Here is a 20,444-nt window from a genome sequence, read left to right on the forward strand (position 1 = left end):
AGCTGAACTAGCGAGGGAGGAAGGGAGGGTAGAGGAGGAGGAGGAGGAGGGAGGAGAAAGGAGAAAAGCAGGAAATGGATGGAGCTCCTGCTTTCTTATACAAAATCTGCACAGTTAACCATCATCTAACCTTCTCCAGCTGTGAGCTGCGACCTTCTCCTCGCCTACGTTCCCCGATCACGTACCTGCTCCCACAAGAGCACAGAGCGCTTTTTGCCGTCCTCGAAACGATTACGGTTGCGTAAGAAAATGTTGCACCATGTTAAAGAGAGGAGAGCGCCTGTAGAAGTACTACACTACCCACAATCCTAAGGGCTTACATCAGTGTCTCTGATTGGTGGAGCTAAACTTTTTATGCGGCCATGGTGAGTTTTGCATACGTATGCTGTCATAACACAAATATATACACAGCAATATAAACACTATGAATTCATGAGTAATCGAGCTACGCTTGTTAGGCCAGAAGTTGTTGGAAAGGTATCATTCGCAATGGATTGTGGGATGAGTAGTTTATTTACGTATGTACACAGTCTTGCGCCAAATCATGTGTTTGATGGTCAGGAATCATCTCATAGCTGGTAAGCTCGGTTCCAGGCGTAAAACTGGAACTATATGAGGATTTTTCCGAAACATTATTTAAGGGAATGAACAAGAAATAAACACAACTGGAGCCGTCTGTCACCTACCTGTCAAAGTATCCACGCTGTTAATCCTGCATAACTTTAAGCCTTATTATAATCTGAACAGGTGAGTTGTATATAAATTCACCCTCAGTACAGTTGTCATGAACGGGGAAATTAGCTATAGAGACCAAAACTGTTTTTTGTACCAGGCTGTAAACATGTTTATATCTGCTGTGAAGTTTTCAACATGGGGACTTATGGAGACTGACTCACTTCTGGAGCCAGCCTCAAGTGGACGTTTGAGGAACTGCAGCTTGAGCTTTACAGCCACAGTCGTTAACTTCCACTGAGAGATTCACACCTCTAATGTGGGTGATGGTGCTTCTGTGTGCACATGTATGTGCATCAATGTGTCCATATGGTTTAAATGTTGATATATTTGCATTAAAATGTGCAATATTTTGTGTCTTCTCCGCCTCCACATGCAAATTTAGATGCAAAATTTAATAAATGTGTGTGTATTTGTGTGTCCACGTTGTCTCCTTTACCCGCCTGCGACCGTTAAGTGGGTGTCCCTGCTGATTGGCCCCGCCTACCTCAGGCCAGTTCCAGCCAATCAGGTGCTAATGTGTGAGAACAGGAGAGGGCTGCGCTGACAGATGGCGGGCTGACCTGGAAAACCTGCCCCCTTTTCAGGGTTCAGCAGTCGGCAGATGACAGGTATTATTTCATAACCCAAAGACTGAAGAGGGGTTGATGATGGGACACACACACACACACAGAGTTTTGCAGCCGAAGCATCAGCTGCAAAAGTTGCAGAGCGATTTCCTGTTGTTCACTTTTAGCACTTTTTTTTTTGCCATTTATTCCCTTTCCTGGTCAATTAGAGGCATCAGAAATCTTTAAAAACTGCAGCTTTACTTAATTCGAACACACACACACAGGCATAGTCAGTGCAGGTATACACATAATTTCACACACACACACACGCGCATACATTTATCCGAGGCTCCAACCAGCCGTGTAACTCCGATGTCAGGGCAAATCAGTCTGGCAGAAAGTGCTTTTTGATGAAGTCGTTCATAAATTTTAATACAACATGTCAGCTAACATGATGTATAGACCGGCTCCTCATTCATATTTCAAACAGTCTGCTGTTGAGAAAAACAGCAGGAGTGCTACCTTTACTCTACCTTAAAGTGCCGAGCGGTTACGGCTGTCAGGGTCTCCAGAGTTTGGAGGGCAAAGAAACGCGACAAGCATGTTCTGTTAGACTTTATGAATTTTATGTACCATGTCAGTCTGTGTCAAACAGAAAAACAGTGAGCGAGCTGAAATCTCCAATAAATCAAGAAACCCGATACATATTGTCACATAATGTCTTTTAATGGAATAAATCACTTATCTGTAGTTGCCAAGGTAACAGTTTTAAGAGCTATATGGTCGTTTACATCATAATTTACATATATTAGCATAATAGTAGCTTCTAAATGTTAGCTATGTGCTATGCTACATGGTGCTATATGTTACTAGCTTATCAGAAATATATTGACTGTTAGCTGTGAGCTACATATATTAGGCTAATAGTAGCTTATCACAAAGATATTGACTGTTAGCTGTGAATTACATGTATTAGGCTAATGCTAGCTTTTAAATGTTAGCTATGTGCTATGCTACATGTTGCTATATGTTAGCTATGAACTACATATATTAGGCTAATAGTAGCTTATCACAAAGATATTGACTGTTAGCTGTGAGCTACATATATTAGGCTAATAGTATCTTATCAGAAAGATACTGACTGTTAGCTGTGAGCTACATATATTAGGCTAATGCTAGCTTTTAAATGTTAGCTATGTGCTATGCTACATGTTGCTATATGTTAGCTATGAATTACACATATTAGCATAATGCTAGCTTATCACAAAGATATTGACTGTTAGCTGTGAATGACATATAGTAGGCTAACGCTAGCTTCTACATGTTTAGTAGTGTGCTAATTAGACATTAGACAATTAGATTGTTAGCCGCAAACGAGCAGGTTAGGCTAATGCTAGCATTGGTTAGCTCTTGCTTAAATCAGTCCTGTTTGCAGCAACATAGAGATTATTAGCTGCAAATCACACACATCAGGTTATTGATAATATAGTTTACAGGTTAGTACTGTATTGTCATTTTATCACACAACCAAAAGTCTTTGTACTTTTATCACATGATCACATTAAAACCAACAGCTTTCACTGTACAAAGTCACAAATATTTAGCAATTTCCAACAGCTGGGCACTAGTTTTCCACAAATATTACTTAAACAGACTCAACATTGTACCTGAGGCTGAGTTAAAATAAACTACACTGTGTTCCTGGCAATGACGTATTGACAGTCAGTTGATTGTTGATTGGAAGGTCAACTTGCCAGTGCTTCCTTTGAAAGTTTTAAATAGTTTAAAGTGTCAAAAGAAGAAATAAGAGCGAGACAAAAAATATTCATTGTGTGATCCTGCTCTGAACAGCTGAGCATCATATCGAATTCCCCTTCACATAACTCTGAGTGATTCTCGCCTCGCTGAGTCGAAGGTGGCCGATATCTGATTTTTCCCAACCTAAGACTCTCGCCTTGTATGAAAATGAGACACATTAACGGTCCATTAATTGATCTGAGCGCTGCTTTGAAATGTGGACCTCCCTGAGAATCAGGAATTAGGGCCAACTCTGGGGCCAATTAGGTGAGTCTTCGTGCCGTGTCTCCACCGGCTCCTCCGACGCATCTCAATCAATCCAGACCGTCCGCAGGTGAAATGCCAGGCGGAGTCGCCGCTCGCTGTTGTGAATGCTAAAGGCGGCTGGGCAGTAATGCTATTCATGTCCAAATCATGCCATGCATACAGCACAGGGGGGCAGAGGCTAATAGTCTCTCATTGGCTGGTTTTACCTTTCATGATCCTCATGATGTTCCTCACTCAGTATGTGATACCACCTTTTACCTTCCTGTTTCATCTCTGCCAATAATAGCAGCAGAGCGTCTATGAATAGCAAAGAAGAAGAGACGAGGAGGTAATTATCCCGCTGGGAGGATCTTCTCTTTGCCTCATTTTAGAGATTTGACGATGCAATGTGCGAGTTATGCAATGTTTTATTGATTCCTGCAGGAGTATTTTTCTCTTTTTTACCCGCCATGGAGAGGTCAGGAGTCTTGATCGACTTCAAACGTTGTTATATATACATATGTAACTTATTTGGGATCAATATCAGGCTATTAGCCTCTTCTTCAGGAGAGCAGGGCAGCTATTAATGGTAGCGTTCTGAACTCTGTCTGTGTAAAGTAAGAATAAATATGTGTTTGTCAGACCAAAGAAGAAAGGCCAAGTCTTTGCGTTTGGAGCAGGACTGCCAACATGGTGGCGGGCAAGAGCCACAGATTGTGAGCTTCAAAACAACAAAACAGAAAGAAGACAGAGCTAAAACCAGGACAACAGAGCTCAACTTTATCTTTGCTAGCCCTGTATTGCATACAGGGTTACAAATAGTGCAAGAATGTGTTGTACAAACAGTGTAAGAGTGTGTGGGAGTGCGAAGAACGCTGACTGGTAGGTGTTTGAGTTGATGGCTGTCCATTGCCTTAAGAAAGGAGATCTTATTTGGAGCCCAACAGAACAAAGAATGCTGAAAGAAACTTTCCTGTTATAGGTAAAAAATGGATGCTAATGGAGAAATTCAAGGATTTGAAGAGAACTCAGGTGGTTATGGGTTTGAATTTGTTCCCAAATTATTCATTTTTAGGCTTTTTAAGAAAAATGAAGCAATATCTTCTAAAAAAGACAAATTATCCCACTTTTAAACGTTGCTAATGACTGACATAAATCATATTTTTGCAAAAAATGAAACACTAATACAAGGACATGCATCGATTTTTTAATATTTGGGACAAATCTGGTGACAATAACAAGTATTAAAAACAAATAATGTCGAAGTACATCTTTTTATATAACATAGCTCCTCATTGTGCTTGTATTAATTGTAATTATGACTCCCTGTCTGTCATATTTCTGCCATATAATCCCTGGGAGTTGACTGGCTGACCATGTGCTGTGTTCAGATGTGTCCTGCCACTCTAAACCCTGTTGTAATCCCGCGTTCAGACAGCATGAGCCTTAATTGAAATAATCCCTGCCGACGAGCGGGGCGGCGCTGCACAAACCTGCAAGCCGGAGCCAGTTTCATGATGGGTCCAGTTTAACCCACTGTGTGACTCTGACCTTTCCCTCGCTGCTCGCTGGGACCATCTGAACCCGTCCCAGTAAGGACATCTGGTCGGATACTGGGGAGGTCGTTTGATCCGCCTGGCTGGTCCCAGAGGCCTTTCAGACCCTGTCAGACTTACTGTACAAGGCTGAGTGCTGCTGGAGGGGGACATGACACCAGCACAGTTTAATATCAGTCAACTAAAGAAGGAGGTTTTTCTCATACGTCAATGCCAATAATTATACTTTCACCCATAGAGATGATAACTAAGGAATGGTGCATCCCTACATTTTAAAACCCAAATCCAAATGTGGACAAAGGGGTCATCCGCCTGTGAAAAATTAAAAACTACAGAAGTGAGCATCTTTTTTCTTTCTTTTTTATCGCAGATTAATGAACAAAAAAACAAGAACTAAATCCAAGTTATTAAAGTTTTTAATGCTCTCAATCTTTGCTCGAGATTTAACTTAAACGAGAATTGTTCTCCAGATAAATTAATTAACTTTAACAGGCTCCAGATCTTTTTTTTCCCCCACTCATAATAATTCAACACATTGCTTTCATATCTATATTTTATATTATAATAGTACACATATATTTTATGTTGTTCAGAAAGCACAAACTGGGCCTGGAAAGTGCATCCATCCAAAGAGAGTTTATTTATTTTTATGAAGAAAATATTATATAAAATGTTGTTTTCTACGAGGCTGTCAATCAAGTCTACTTTTTATTTTTATTTCAGGTTTCTAGACTGTAAATTTTTACTTCTAAAAACAGAAACACCACCAAGGCAGCGGCTTGAAGTTTGAGTGTTATTACTGACTGTATTTTATAGCCCACAGTGGGAAAACACTCACTAAGCTGGAGCACAAATCACTTTACTATGTGATTAATAATAATATTAATAATAATAGTCATTAATCGCAAGATGTTTCCAGTGAAACACCTCCAGAATAAAAGGTTAGCAATTTCAGATCTTCATAAAATTATTCTGGACTGTTGTAATAATACAGATTTTAGAAAGAAAAATAATAATCTGTTGTTTTTTCCCGCTCCATCCTGTGGGATGAAATGAGTAACCCCGTGTGACTAAATATAGAATCATCTAGAAATGTCTGAATCAGAGATCCTAAGAGGAGTTAAATGAAATATTTGGTGCAGTCGGATTCAGAACAACTTCAAATTTAATATTTGACACTTTGATTCAGTGTAAATCTGAAATTTAACACGTTAAATAGATGCTAAAGTTTTATTTGTTTTGTTTCCACAGCAAAAGAAACCTGTCAGAAAAAAATGTGTGGGTCTTTTCCTCAACATACTAAATATAGAAATAGTCATTAATGAGTTAATAATTTAACTTTTACCTTCACAGGTAGATTAAATCTCTCCTGTCACGTTAACTAGAGTTTAAATTTCACGTCTAGGTGTTAAAAAATCTTCTGCAAAGTTACTTCGTCTTCCGGTATAGCGAGATATTTTTGATATTTTCAGTTCCTTCAATAGTTATTAGAGCAGCTCGAGTATTTTTATTGTTTTATTTTTTAATATAAATTTCCAGATTAATTCATGCATAGAAGAGGCAATGGTTTGGAAAACTACATTACATTTAGTAGAAATAAAAGGTCAACGTCGCGATGAAGGAGGCGAACCTCCTCCTGAATGTGAGACAAACCTACACGTTGTCTGTTTTTTTAAAGATTTTAAACATACCCGCTGTGTTTAAACAGCGCCGTTTATAAAGCATCACCTCTGAATTATTATCCAGCGCGTGCTCGTCACTAATGAATATGTTTCTCGCTCTGTATTTAGTTATTCCGTGTCTGAATGGGTCCGTCTCTGCCTCTTTTTCCTGCCACTGTATCTAAAACAGTGCATTAACATCTGCAGCCCATTTAGTGCTGCTGACACCAGGCTAATAACAGTGTGTGTGTGTGTGTGTGTGTGTGTGTGTGTGTGTGTGTGTGTGTGTGTGTGTGTTAGCGCGTAGCTTAAGCACCAGCCAACAAGCACAGCTGAAAGGTGTCACCGAGGCTCCTACGCCTCCTCTAACAGTTACTGATTCAGGGGGCGCTTGTTGTTTTTTTTTCCGTCTTCTTCTTCTTCTGTTTTTTTGTTTTTGTTTTTTTGTTGTCTGTGTGTGTGTGTGTGTGTGTGCGGCCTCAAGCTGCCGGCTTTAAAGGAACATCCTTTTTTAGAAAAATGCCGCATGTGTTCGACATCCAGTCGGTTGTTGTTTCCAGCGTGCTTCAGTGGCTGTAATGGCCGAGTTATTAGAGGTAATCAAAACGCCTCAGAAGAGGTCGACGTCCGCCAACACCTGAGGGACTAGTTTCTCATATCTGGAGGTGAAGTGATGGAGCTGATCGGTGCATGCAGATGGAGAGGAGGGGGTGGGCGTTAAATACAAAAAAAATTAATAACAAAAAAGACCCCTCGCCTATTCTCCCGCTCTCTCTCTTTCCCCGCATTGTTATTTGTCCATTTCAAATTATTGATCTTTTACAAATATTTTTCAAGGTATCTTAATTACTCGCAAAAGAAGCGGCGCCTTGGCCGGCGGACAACACAAATAAGTTAATTTGCATTTCTGTGTTGTGAGTGTTTTGGCAGGCGCCGCGCCGGTCCAGATTGTAACCCCTATTTCTGCCTCCAAAAACCTGCCTTGGAGGAGCGTCCACGGAGGGATTAGGGATTTAGTGGGGAAGGTAAGTGTGACTACAAGCTTTGGCTCGCCATCTGCTCCCCAGCAGAGTTGAGGCCAACCTGTGCAGCCTGCAGCAAAGACCTGGGCACTGTGCTAACTCTGGTTTGAGCCAACCTGGCGCCCGCGGCCCCAATCACCAACAGTCTGCTGATTAGTTGTAAGAAGCACTCCATATGTAGCAAAGTTTTTTTTTCTCTGTCTCCTTCCCTTCCTTCCTCTCCTCCTTATGTATTCTCTCGCCGCATTAAATAAATATGGATGTATGGACTTTTTTTTTTTTTTTTTTTTAGCACATGGCAGATCGCCTTCGGTTGTCTGGCAGGGCGAAAACAAGCCTGTTCTCCTAGCTCTTCCTCCCTCTCACCTCTGACAGAATACCAAGCCAGGGAAGAGAAAGAAGATGAAGAAGAAGAAATCCTGGCTGTCCTCCTCTCTTCTTCTCCTTCCCTCCCTTGCTCTCGCTTGCCTGGCAGCGCCGGGAGACAGATGACAAGGGTTTGTGGCCGTCTGATCACCCCTGGGTGGGTATTTTCTAATTTATTTAACGGCAGCTTATTAAAGCAAAAAAAAAAAAAAAAACACAAGAAGAAGGAGGAAAGGATGACGAACACAAGCGGGAGGCAGGTCTCTCGCCCCGGTGGCCAGGGGAGTCAACCCAGCCAATGAAGAACCAACGAAGAAGAAGAAGAGGATGCACCGACTCCCCTGGTAGAGATACCCGAGAAGATCAAACGACACCGGAGGAGGAGGAGGAGAGAGAAAAGGAGGGGAAAAAACACAAGAAACATAATGCTCATTATTAAATTGCAGCCATTCCTGTTGCCAGGAACCTATTTCTCTGTATTAATTATTCATATTTTATTTCAGTAATCCAATACTCAGGTGAGAGCGGCTGCTCTTGATAGAACATGTAATTTCGAAGCTTAATGGCAGCCGGGCGGCCTGAGCAAGGGATTAGAAACACAGTATAAATCACTAATGGCTGCACGAGCGTACGGCGGCTTGAATCCGTCTTGCTTTGTGTTTACTTGTGTTTTATTGCGCTACGTTGCTCGGAGGGAAACACTTTGCCATGACCTTTCTCCAGAACTTGAGAAACACAACTGCAACAGACGGGGAGGGGAGAGGAGGGGGAAGAAAAAAAAAGTAAAAAATCACGCTTCACAGGCAAAATAAGACAGTGTAATTTCCTGATTTGTCTAAACAGAGAGTTCATCAGCATCTTCTTTTCTGGCTGGCAATGAATATACAAAAGCGAGGAGAGAGAGAGAGCAGAGGAGGCCTGACATGTTTGCAAATGCACACATGGCCTGATTCATACAAATTATGTTTTTCAAGCAGAATAGCACCATCACTTACTTTTGATCCGATTAGCTTGATTCTCTCTTCTGCTCGTTTCCCTTCTGCTGCACGAAATTCATCTCATCTTCACCCCCAACACCTCCATTTGTCTGCACGATGAAAACACTTTGTGATAATAACAATTTATGGACTTGCGGGAATTTTGGTGAAGATTATAAACATGCAGCATTTTTTATTTTTTTTAAAAAGCCCCGAGGCCGTGCTTTTTTTTAATTTTTTTTTATGCTTTCACATAAATGTCTCTGTCACCCCCTTCCCCATCGCTCTTAGACAGGCTGACAGTGCAGGAGGCGTTCGCTCCTCCTCACCCATCCATATTCCTCTGCTGTGGACATAAACATGATCATGAGGGGGCAGACATGTTTGCATACTGCAATGTCTCTTTAAATCCAGAGACAAATGAATAGAACGCACAACTGGTTCATTATAATTATTCCTGCTCGCATTCAGTCGCTTAGATTTACGTCGTTGTCAGTAGAAAAATTAGGGTTAATAAGCAGAAATGAATGGTTTTATCGATGGCTAATAAATCATTTCCCGATGCTTCATATTTAGTTTAAAAGCCATTAAATGAATTGTTTGACATTTTGGATAATAAGTCGATACCAGTCTCACGTTTGTAGAGTAAATATGAAGCAAAAACCAGCAGCCGGTTAGCTTAGCTTAGCATAAAGACTGGAACACAACCCACCTACGAGCACCACTTCTTATTTGTATAATCCATGCAAGAAGCGTGACATGTCTTCAAGAGGTCTTCGAAGCTGCTTGTTGTAGTAAAATCAGGTTTTTGCTACCTTTGGATAAAGCTAGGCTAGCTGTTCCCCTCTGCTTTCAGGGATTTATGCTAAGCTAAGCTAGGCTAACCGTCTTCCTGGATGTAGCTTCATATTCACCATACAGGCATGTAAGGTATCATTCTTCTCAGCATGCGCTCGGCAAGAAAACTAAACTGTCTTTTGAAGCACTAAAAAGTCACAGCAACTGATATGCTGGATGACAAACACATTTTTTTGGCAACCTTACAGTTATCTCTCGTTAATGGCGTATCACTGATCACATTAATCGTTGTTAAATGAGTCACTGGGTAAAAGAGGTGAAGAGAAAAGTGTTGAAATGCCTTTTCACAAAGGCGGTGCTCCTCATCCTCGTTTAACAAGCCAAGCTGGCTAAAAACACCTTCCGCCCACAGGGTGTAGTAACGTCTGTAAGTGTAAACATACTGTAAATGTGCTGTTAGGCTTTAAGATGCGCACGTGATGAGGCGATTTCTGACATCCCGTGTTCTTCAGGGGTGGGTGGAGGAAGGTGCTGTGCAGCATTTAGCCACGGAAGAAAAAAGGCAATTAGGTCATAGAATATGCACACATCTTGCATGCTCTCTGGTCTCCCGCAATTTGGCCAAAAAAAAAAAAAAAAGTAAAGGTCAGCCACGTTAGTCAGATTGTGCTCGACAAATTCTAAAAAGGCTCGCTGGTCACGCCGAATGTATTCCCTGCAACATAATTAGCCCCCTCAATTCCCTGTCGTGCCAGGCTACTGGGTGTCTCCAAAGCCCCACCCCTTCCCCCAAAATGCCTTTCACCTCTGCTTGCTCTCCCCCTCTCTTCCCCTTCCCCTCTCACCGCTCTATCACACATTGTTGCTACCCTAAACTTGCTGCAGATGCGGTCGGCTGATGCATAAATTAGTCATCAACATTAGCATTAGCCGGCGCGTGGCACCCGGTGCCAACTGCTCTCCGAACGGCCATAAAAGGTCATGTTTTGATGAGTGAATGCCACACAGGCACCTTGGCTCCCCGGAGGAGGGTTCCCCAGGTGCACGTGAAAGGTTAAAAATTACCTACCCGCCACCGCCTGTCTCTGGCGAAGGAAATAATTAGGGGGTTTTTAGGGAGCGGCAGAATGCCTCGCTGTCAGATGACAGAGCGTTACCTAATGGTCGTATCTGGGGAAGAGTCAACCGGCCTGTCATTCTCTTGACAGGACAAATGAGCATAATGGTGGCAGGGAAATGGGCGCCTGTTCCCCCTTTTTTTTTCTTCTTTTTCCCAGCCAGGGAGGTTGGGAGGAGGTGGTGGAGGAGGAGGTGGTGGAGGAGGAGGAGGGGGGTAAAATGGCAGCGCCTGAGCAGAATAACACAAGGACGTTAACCTTTTACATAAATCTGTTAACACGTGTATGAGTGCTGTTTAAAAGTGAGGCTTGATGCTCTCCTCCTCCTCCGAGGTGGCCCGAGCCTGTCGCAGTTTGAATTTGTTACCATATATTTTCTCTTTACTGCCGCGACAAACTGGATTTGCATCACATAAAGTTACATACATGAACGTGTGGTAAAGACTTTTATCATCCCAGTGTTGTGGAGTGAAGAAAAATAGACATTTATTGTGCTTTTTCAAGCTCAACACTTCCTGTAGATCCTTCACATTAAAAGCCTTTTTTTTACAAAGACTTGACTTTGAAGAGATTTTAGGAAGTGATGAGCCTGGTGTCAACCTGGTTGGATCCAGTCCACCCTCCGAAGCAGATGGTGGCGCTAGGGCGCCTCATGTTTGTACCAAAAGTAGAGAAGAAGAGGAGGAGGAGATTAATTAGGCAATCAAAGAAATTTGGTTTTTATTGCTACTGTTTTTTTAGCAGTTTTTGGATGAACCACACACACAATGACGGTAAATAACACCTTTCCATCTGCCATCTCTGTTCAAACATTTCCACTAATCTGTTGCTGAACAAACCAGCAGGTGTGTGTGTGTGTGTGTGCCTCAGACGAGGTAAACAAGCAGCACCTGTGCACACACCTCGCTCAGCAGAGGGGTGAGACCTGTGAGATGCACTGATGAAGAGGTGAAAGAGCGTAAATACAGAGACAAGCTCCTTTATTTTTAATTTATTGTTGTCTAAAAATGTTTGCAACAGAGGAAGGAGAGGATTAACGAGGTGTTTAAGGTTCTCCTGCTGTTTGTAAGTAATAACTCATGTTCATAAAAACAAGGTGGCCACTGCTTCAAGACAACTTTTACAGACTTGAATCAGAAGATTGTCTGCTGTGTTTTTGTTGGTGATATACACTCATATATATGCATTGAAACATGCAGTACAAAAGCTAATTTCCTGTTATTGTTAAGGTAGTAGTTAAATTAAGGCATTTATACAACCAGCAAGTTCAAGTTGAATCCCTGAGTGTTAGGGTTATAAATGCCCCAGAGCAAGGCACTAACACAGCCGGGGTTAGAGGTTTCATTTCCTCTATGAACTCACACACAATGTGTGATTCAAGAGTTACTCTACTGGGTGTATTTATGCATGTTTTGGACTGTTGTCACAGAGATCTGACCGGAGGAGCTGCAGGTGCTTCACATCCACTTTTACCACCAGATATCAGCCGAGCTGTCAGACGCTGCTGAGGTAAGACTCGACTCTCTGCTGTCTCCTTTTCGGGTTGAAGCTCCTGCAGGTACAGTCGTGTCTTGTTTATTGACGGTTTTTATCTGCTAAAAACAACTTTTTGAAGAAAAGAAAATTCAGTTAAAGTTACAGTTTTAAAGGTTACAGCTGGATCTTAAACCTGGCTTGAGATTTATATTCTTAAATAAGTCAAACTTGCACCTTTGCACCTTTTGAACTAATAAACTATGCCTGTTATTCATAAAGTGAGCAGCTGCAGTGCAAACCTCCAAACCTGCAGTACCGTGGAACAGCCAGCAGGGTATTCTCCTCAAATGGGTGTAAAATAATAAGACAATTTCCATATGGAGTTAAGGTTAATTTCAAGTTAAGAGCACAGGATGGTTTCCCGGTGTCTGTCAGAGCTCAGGTGGGTCTCAGTTTCTGCTCAGCCGCGTTGGTTTCATCTCATCTAAACTCCTGTCAGCTTCACACCTCTGATCAGCCTCAGAGGTTTGGAGGCTCAGAGGTGCAGTTTAACTCTGTGCTGCAGTGCAGTTTAATTCTTCCTGTGCCACATCCTGCATGCTAACAGAGGGGTTATTAACATAACAAACTTAAATGCCCTATATAAATAATATGTTCGCAGAAATGCAAACCGGCTCAGCTGACGCTGTTTAGGCAGCGCCTCCAACATCTGTTTATGAGCACTTTGCCTAATGATATCATCCGATATCATTAACTGTGGCAGTGTGCGCCGCAGCAGCAGGTGCAGCTGTTTATGCCCCCCCACCCCCAACACCTCCCTAACACGCACATATACACACACACACACACTTGAAGAGAAAAGACTTTCACAGTCTCCTCCAGCACCAGCACCAACCCTTCCCTCCCTTCCACCCCACGAATCGCCAAACCGCTCATTAGGACAATTTTCCTCAACAAAAAAAGCGGCCCCTATGATTTCAATCTGTATATCACCTGTAATTGTAGTTTTTAGTGAGAGCCTGATTCCATACATTTAGCGGGAGTAAACTGCGACTGCGGGTGCGAGCGCTGAAAGCACGCCTCTCGCTGCGGCCGCCAGCTGCAGAGGCTGTTTTTAGATGGCAGCCGCTTTCCGCGGGGAGGCTCTCATAGGCCTTTCCGTGAGTGTGTTTTCTAAGGGGAGGTGGAGGCGGCGCTTGGCGAGCCCCTGCTTTGTTTCCTGACTTGGTTTGCTCTGTTTAGATGCTGGAAATTATAGAAAATTATTGAAATTATTATTTCTGGCAGCGACAATGAGGCTTCTTTCCTCTTCCTGACCGGAAGGCCACGCTCGGGGTCTTCACAGGTTCTCCGGAGCCGGATTTGATCGTACGCTGCTGTAATTAGTCAGATGGTCGATTCAAATGTTGTGCGACACAGAGATATCTGTTGCATTAGCACTGTACTCGAGGCGGTTACGGTATTTATAAATCCAAAACAAACAATGCATATGGCAAAATGTTATCTGGCTCCGATTTTAGTTTGATTTTTAGAGAAGGAGCGAAACTGGATTTAATTTTTGGACTGAAGTAGCAGCGAACGTCTTTTCATGTTTTATCAAATGTCATGAGTCCAGTTCTCTTACCACAGGTCTCAGATCTGGTGTTTGTCTTTTATACCTGAGTGGATCCAAGTGGATTTGTTACTAGCTCTGATCAGGTGGAAAATTTTAATTTCTGACTTTGTGGATGTTTGAGAGTCCCTCAACCAATGTGCGTTGGGTTCATGTAGTTCTCCAAGAGTTTATGTACAGCCATTGACTTGTATTCATCTTTGCATGACATGAAATCAACTTGCAGATTCTTGAAAATCACGAGACAGTTTTGTGTTTGCAAAAAGTTGCAGCGATCTTAAAATGCAAAGAAGGCTGCTGCTTAACAATTTTAATGAATGAATGGAAATCAACGGCTGCCATGAAGGTTACTGGCGATATCAAATATACATGTTTTATAGGAAATCTGGTGTCTGCTCTGACAGTTAAAACAAGAGAATTTAATCATTTAAACACCAGAGTGAGGCCTTAAAAGATCTTTATGCTCCTGATATTATTAATTCTAGATCTATGGGACTTTAAGGTGTGTATGTATAGATTATACAGTAATCTAGAGGCATAGCACTGTTTTACTTGCTGTAAAGACTTTAAAAAACATTTTATTGAACGCTTTGGGACCAGAAGTTATTTAGATGTAATGATGACTAATTTCATGTTTGCAGACATGATTTGAAGTCACTTTTTGATACTTTTTAAACTGTAAATCTCACCGTCCGTCTCGAGCGTTTCCCCTCCCGCAAATCTGAAATTCCTCGCTCTGACAGTTCTACCCACAGTCGAGCATGTTGGCACCCAGAGGAGGAGTTTTATTTGCAGGCAAAGACCCCGACACTGAACCTGCTCTGAGCGTTGAGGCCCAGCGGGGAATACACACCGACCACACACAACCTCAACTCTACACTTCTTAATGCTGTAGTAGCCGTTTACATGCACGCACAAAAACACACAAACGACAGATCAAATATATCCGAACGTGAGAAAACACATGTGCACAACACGCACACACACACACTCCTCCTCCTTCCAGCTGTTCTCTAAATGTTGATTACACAAGACACCAGGGGGAGCCTCCCCCTCCTCCCCCCTTCTCCCTCCTTCCTCCTTCCTCCTCCTCAATCCGGTAGCCGGGCGATTTCCCCCCACAAGGAGGCCGAGCAGTACTGGCTGACCCGAGGTGCTCGGTGACCCGGGGTTGGGGGTCCAGAGAGAGGGCCGCGGCCCCAGGGCCTCTTGGCTGGGCTCTTGTTCCCCTTTCCCCAGCACATCTCAGGATGGGAGACATGGGCAGAGACAGCAACGGCCCGGGGACAACTGGCCGAGGAGCAGAACACGAAAATAATAATAAAAAAAATAAATCAAGATCGTCGAGACGCTCGGGTAACTTTGTGTCAAGTGAAACGGAGACGGGGATTAAAAGTGAGATTTTTTTTTTTTTTATCTGACGTTGGAGGCTCTTATCCAGCAGGAGGATAAGATTAAAGTGCACAAGGCAACATGTTCATATGAGAACACAATCACTCTGAATCAGCAAGTGGAGACTCACTTTTCTGGCACAAAGTTACCCGCAACCTCATCATCATCGTGTGTCGGCGTTCCCAAGGAACTTCTGCAACATTGTTTAGATGAGAAGTTCACTTTAATCTAATCCCAGGTATTCACTGTAGATCATATTCAGCATTTATCTGCCACAAGGAATGGAAAGGAGTGAGCTGAGTAGTTTTTAAAGGTCATAGCCAGTTGGAGCTTTCAGTTGGAGCCCGCAGATGAATGTAGTAGTTTCAATGATCAAGACCAGACATTGGTGAGCTAAAAACTATTTTTGTATCGTGTTCGAGGAGATTAAAATGTTAGCGACGGGGCTATCAATAAGTAAGAGAAAATAGAGGTGTTATGATGCGGGTCAGGGTGTTTTTTTTTAAGTGCTGCACCCACCCAACTCATTACGACAGCCAATCTGCACCACCCGACCCACAAATATAAAAATATACAGTTAATCAACAACCTGATCCGTCCACAAACTGCCGACTTTACACATAACAGCAGCACAGTTGTCAGGACCTGGCTCTCTTTTTTTTCTTTCCTTCCCGCCCACAGTACGACAGTAAGTGAGAAGATCTCTGCTAAATCAACAGTTGTTTGTTGCGTCTCTCTTTCTCCCTCACACATATACACTCAAAACACCGAAGAGGAAAAGGCGAAAACATTTTTGTGTTTCGTCGACCGAAACTATGAAAGATAAAAATGGGACAAACTAATAAGATGAATCTAATATCTGTCGAAATGTTCACGGCTGCTAACAAGCATTGATGGACGTTAACTTGGGAGTCTTGTTTAAATGCACGTTATCACATTTGTAACCTCTTTTTGCCCCAATCACACCACTGGCGGGTTCAACGTGTCTTTTAATGGTCCAGTGTGTCAGATTTATTTCCAGAATATGGCAGAACTTTGTCTTCATTAGTGTATGATCACGTAAAAATAGGAATTTTTGTATTTTTGTTAGCGTAGAATGAGACTTTTTATACCTGCAGACACAGTGCAGCCTCTTCAGCGGCCTCTATGGCTGATGGTTCAGATCAACATGGACTAAAGATAAATCTGTACTGTTGCATGTAAACATGTCAAGTTCTTGTAATGGTAATCTCATTTCCTAATTAAAGTAATTAACACAAACACGCGTTTTTACATCTACAGGTCCGCCATGTTTCAACAGCAGCTCCTTTGGAAGGGCATGGTGAGGTGTGGTGTATTCAGTTGGATGCCATATAAGCAGCCTTCCCGCTAGATGCCACTAAATCTCACACACTGGATCTTTAATATTTCAGAGATCTGTCAGAAACTGGTGTAGTGCGTCGTTTCTATCGGACGTGGTTTCAAATTTAGTGATTTAATGAAAACGCACAGTGACGCTGAACGACTTTAGCTTCTTTTAATTCCAATAAAATCTGTAAATTCAGCTCCAACTACTGCACAATGTGTTTGTGTTTGTCGGAACAAACAAATAATCAGAACATCGACATAAAATCTGAATTAAAAATATGAAAATGTTGGTGAAAGCAAGTAGTTTTAAATTGATATGGCAGCCTTTTATATACTTTTAAAAACATAGTTGTATAAACGGTTGACTATAGAAACCTATGATAAAGAGTACAAGTCTGTGTGGGATGTTACCGCCTCAATATTCAGTCTCTTTGTTTTTCTGGAAAAGTTCTAAATATATATAAAAGAAAATAAATAAAAACAGACTGATCTAATTAGTAGTGACTGAACGTGTTTTGTAACTTCCCATGTCTCACTCCAGCGCCCTGACAATGACTTTAACTTCTTGAAGAGATCATACAGCAAAGAGAAGTGCATCTTTTAAGTGTGACGTTTGGTTGTTTAGTGTCTTCTGCCAAGAAGACACCCACCCGCTCTCTGTATGTAAAGTTGCGCAGTGAAACATCGTGGCACGATGGCACGGAGGACCTTAATTCTCACTTCACAAATCTCCTAATGGGGGGGAAACTAAAGAGATCTCTGTGCTTTAGCACCCTCAGGCATGAGACAGTGGAGCTAACGTTCAACTTAATGATCGACCCAGCACTGTTGTCAGAGAGCAAGCAGGGGAGAAAAAAAAAGAATCTGTAACACTGCTTCTGAAGCCGATAATGTTTTTTAAGCACGTTATTGTTGTGAAACTGAACTTCTGCTTGTTTGAGACTGGCCTGTGGATAATTGCATTTCAAAGAGAAGGTGACACGGGTGAAGAAAGAGACTACAGATGCAAAACATCACATGTTCTATATTAACACGAGGTTTTTAAAGCATTTTATGCCTGAAGTAGACAACATGACATTTATGTCTTTCCTGATTGTCATCTGGTCAAATTAGGTGACGGCGGCGCTCTTACGTCTGTCATGTCTGATGTTGAACTCGCTGTACGCGACGTGTGAGATGTGCAAAGGTAACAAACGAGGCAAGAGAACATAAAATTTGACGTGTCTGTGGATATTTCTGTCAGTCAGACTAATTTCTGCATCTGATACCAGTGGTAGAAAGTAGCAAATAAGTACTTCATACGTGTACTGCACATATTGTACTCCAACATCTTTTAGTTTCAGATTATTTTGCATGAACACCACGATGACCTTTGATTCAATATGCATTTCCAAAGATTAAACCAACGTTTGCTAAATCTTTTTTTGACTCGTGGCCCGTTTAAAAAAAAAAAAAGCATTGTCTAGTTTCCTTCAAAGAGACATTTCCCCTTTGAAACCTTTCAGATAGTTTTAATTTAAACACTTTTACGCCTGTAGATGGAAAAAAAACACAAGAGATCAGACTAAAGAAACGCCCAAAACAAACTAAACTATCTCACAGAGTATTTAAAACTAGATCCACCTTGACCAGCTACAGAAGATTTGGCTGTACTTTAAGTACATTTTGAATACTTCTGAACTGAATGTAGTATTTGTACATCGTTGTATTGGTACTTGTGTTAAGGATCCTAGTACTTCTTGCACCACTGCCTGATATTAAAGTGGCTGCTGACCGCCCTCCATCCTCCCGAGTTTAACGCAGGACTCGCTCTTGTTAATGCTGCAGTCCAATCACTCAAAGTCCCTCATGAATTTACAATCGATATAGTTATTGAAACCAATAACACAGTGAACTTGGGGCTTTTGTGGCCACAAAGAAGGCAGATTTATTTATTAAAAAAAAGATCATCAAGAATAAGAAGTCAAAGAGCGTTCTACGTTTAATTTCTATTTGGAACACGTAAAAAAAAAAAAAAGTACTAAAAGTTGTTTTGAGTCGACAGAATTTACATTCCCTCAGCATCCAGTTCCTGCATCAGCTGTCTCCGAGCCCCAACTTTCCTGCTGGTTAATGTATGCTTGCTGTGCGTTTGCACGACCTGTCTGAAGTGATTTCTGACGGCCTTGTTTAATTAGCCGCGTGTGTGCGTGTACTTTTTATACATATTCATCGGCCCGCAGATTTCAGCCCGATTGATGTTGTAATTGATTCAGACGGTTTTTATAATTCCTTCAAAAGCAGACCAGGAATTTCAATGACTTTGCAGTTTAGAGAGGGGAGGGCAGGAGTACTGCGGCGTCTACACCTGAGGAAACGTTGACGCGCCTCGGCCGGTGTGATTTCTATCATTCTACAGAGGAGGAGACGGGGAGAGGGGAATGTCAGCTGCTTTGTTGTTCCTCTTTCACGAGTAAATTACACATTTAGGATTTATTAAGACAAGAAACAATTTCCAAACAGTGAATCCGTTGAAGCCTCCATGGAGATGTGCTCATTACTCTGTAGCCTCGGGCCATGTTCACCGCCTCGAATGCATCCTCTTTTCTTTTTTTTTTCCTCCTTCTTCTCCTCCTCTTCCCCTCTGTCTGGTATTTTGCGGCGTTTCCATGCCTGATGCCGTAATGTCACAGCGGTTTGTTCAAAGCTGCGACGATGATTTGGGCTCCCAGCAGGTGCCGCCCCGATGTCTGTTCAATTATTAAAGCGAGGGCCACATGGATGCATTACAGCCGCCGCACCCATTAGATAAAAAGACGACGGCTTTTTGACACGGCGCATATTTCCTCTCTCTGCCTCACAGAGACGCCGCCGCTGCAGCCCTTTCTTGTTGCTTCTTTTTGTTTTATTCATCACCGTCTTTTGGTGCGCATGGAAATATTAAAGAGCCATTTGTTCTCTCTCAGTGTTGTGGGCACAAGAGCTATCGTGATCTTTTTTGTTGTTTTGTTCCCTCTTGTCAAACTGAGGTCACGTCTGCTCCTTGTAGTACTCTTTTTAACTTCCCAGCAGCCCCCTCTCCTTCTCATCGTCGCCCTAATCTAACCATGAAAACGCCGGCGTGTTGATAAATAAATCATGCGGTGGACACAAAGTTAGACCTTGACACAATTGCTTCCAGCAGCCGTCTGTTTTTCCTCTTCAAATGTTCGCACTTTGATGACGCTGTAATGACCAATCGATGCCCGAACAAAGTGCACGGCACTCGATGGCGTCGGCTCGGAACTAAAAGACGAAACCCATGAATTCTTTATCTGTTGTTTCGTCTTCTTTCCTCGCTCAAAAAAATCCCCTCAAAGTTTGCTCTTTCTGGTCAAAGTCTGGGTGGCAGCAGAAAATGAAATGCAGGGTCAGATCCACACGAGAGGATCTGTGTTTTTAAGCAGAGGGGGGTTTAAGTGGGAACCTATGCGCCTGTGTGGAGGCGGCGGGTTTTCTGAGAGGAAGATCGACAGACTGCGGCGAATCGAGAACAGATCCTGCGTGCGGAGCGTGATGCTGAAATGCAGGCGAGACTGTGTTTTTATGATGTGCAATTTATGTACGTTTGTGTGTTTTTATATCCTGTTACAGAGGCTGATGGACTGACAGCAGCCACAGCGTGCACAGCGACGAGGTCGTGAATGAACAAAAAGACAGAAAAACACGGAAATACTCAAACTTTTACCAAAGCTGAACTATTTAGCAGCTCATGTATACAGACGTTTATTAGGATCCAAATCTGTTTTGATCGAATGGCAGGATCGCGACCAAA

The 20,444-nt window shown here is 42.3% G+C and overlaps 1 long non-coding RNA gene across 7 annotated transcripts in view; it reads left to right on the top strand.

The window, feature by feature from the left end:
• Positions 1-1,192: 1,192 nt before the first annotated feature.
• The window catches only part of LOC113748304 (uncharacterized), a 62,609-nt gene continuing 43,357 nt past the window's right edge, over positions 1,193-20,444 (top strand). For 2 of the 7 annotated variants that reach the window (XR_003464251.1, XR_003464252.1), the window contains exons 1-2: positions 1,193-1,343; positions 12,254-12,333. This is a non-coding gene — a long non-coding RNA (uncharacterized LOC113748304). Of the gene's footprint in view, positions 1,344-6,347; positions 8,089-11,621; positions 11,890-12,253; positions 12,383-20,444 lie in introns of those variants that run through there. The other 5 variants (XR_003464246.1, XR_003464249.1, XR_003464247.1 and 2 more) reach the window with 4 other exon arrangements.

Source organism: Larimichthys crocea, chromosome XIX (assembly GCF_000972845.2).
Source record: "Larimichthys crocea isolate SSNF chromosome XIX, L_crocea_2.0, whole genome shotgun sequence".
Lineage (NCBI taxonomy): Eukaryota > Metazoa > Chordata > Actinopteri > Sciaenidae > Larimichthys > Larimichthys crocea.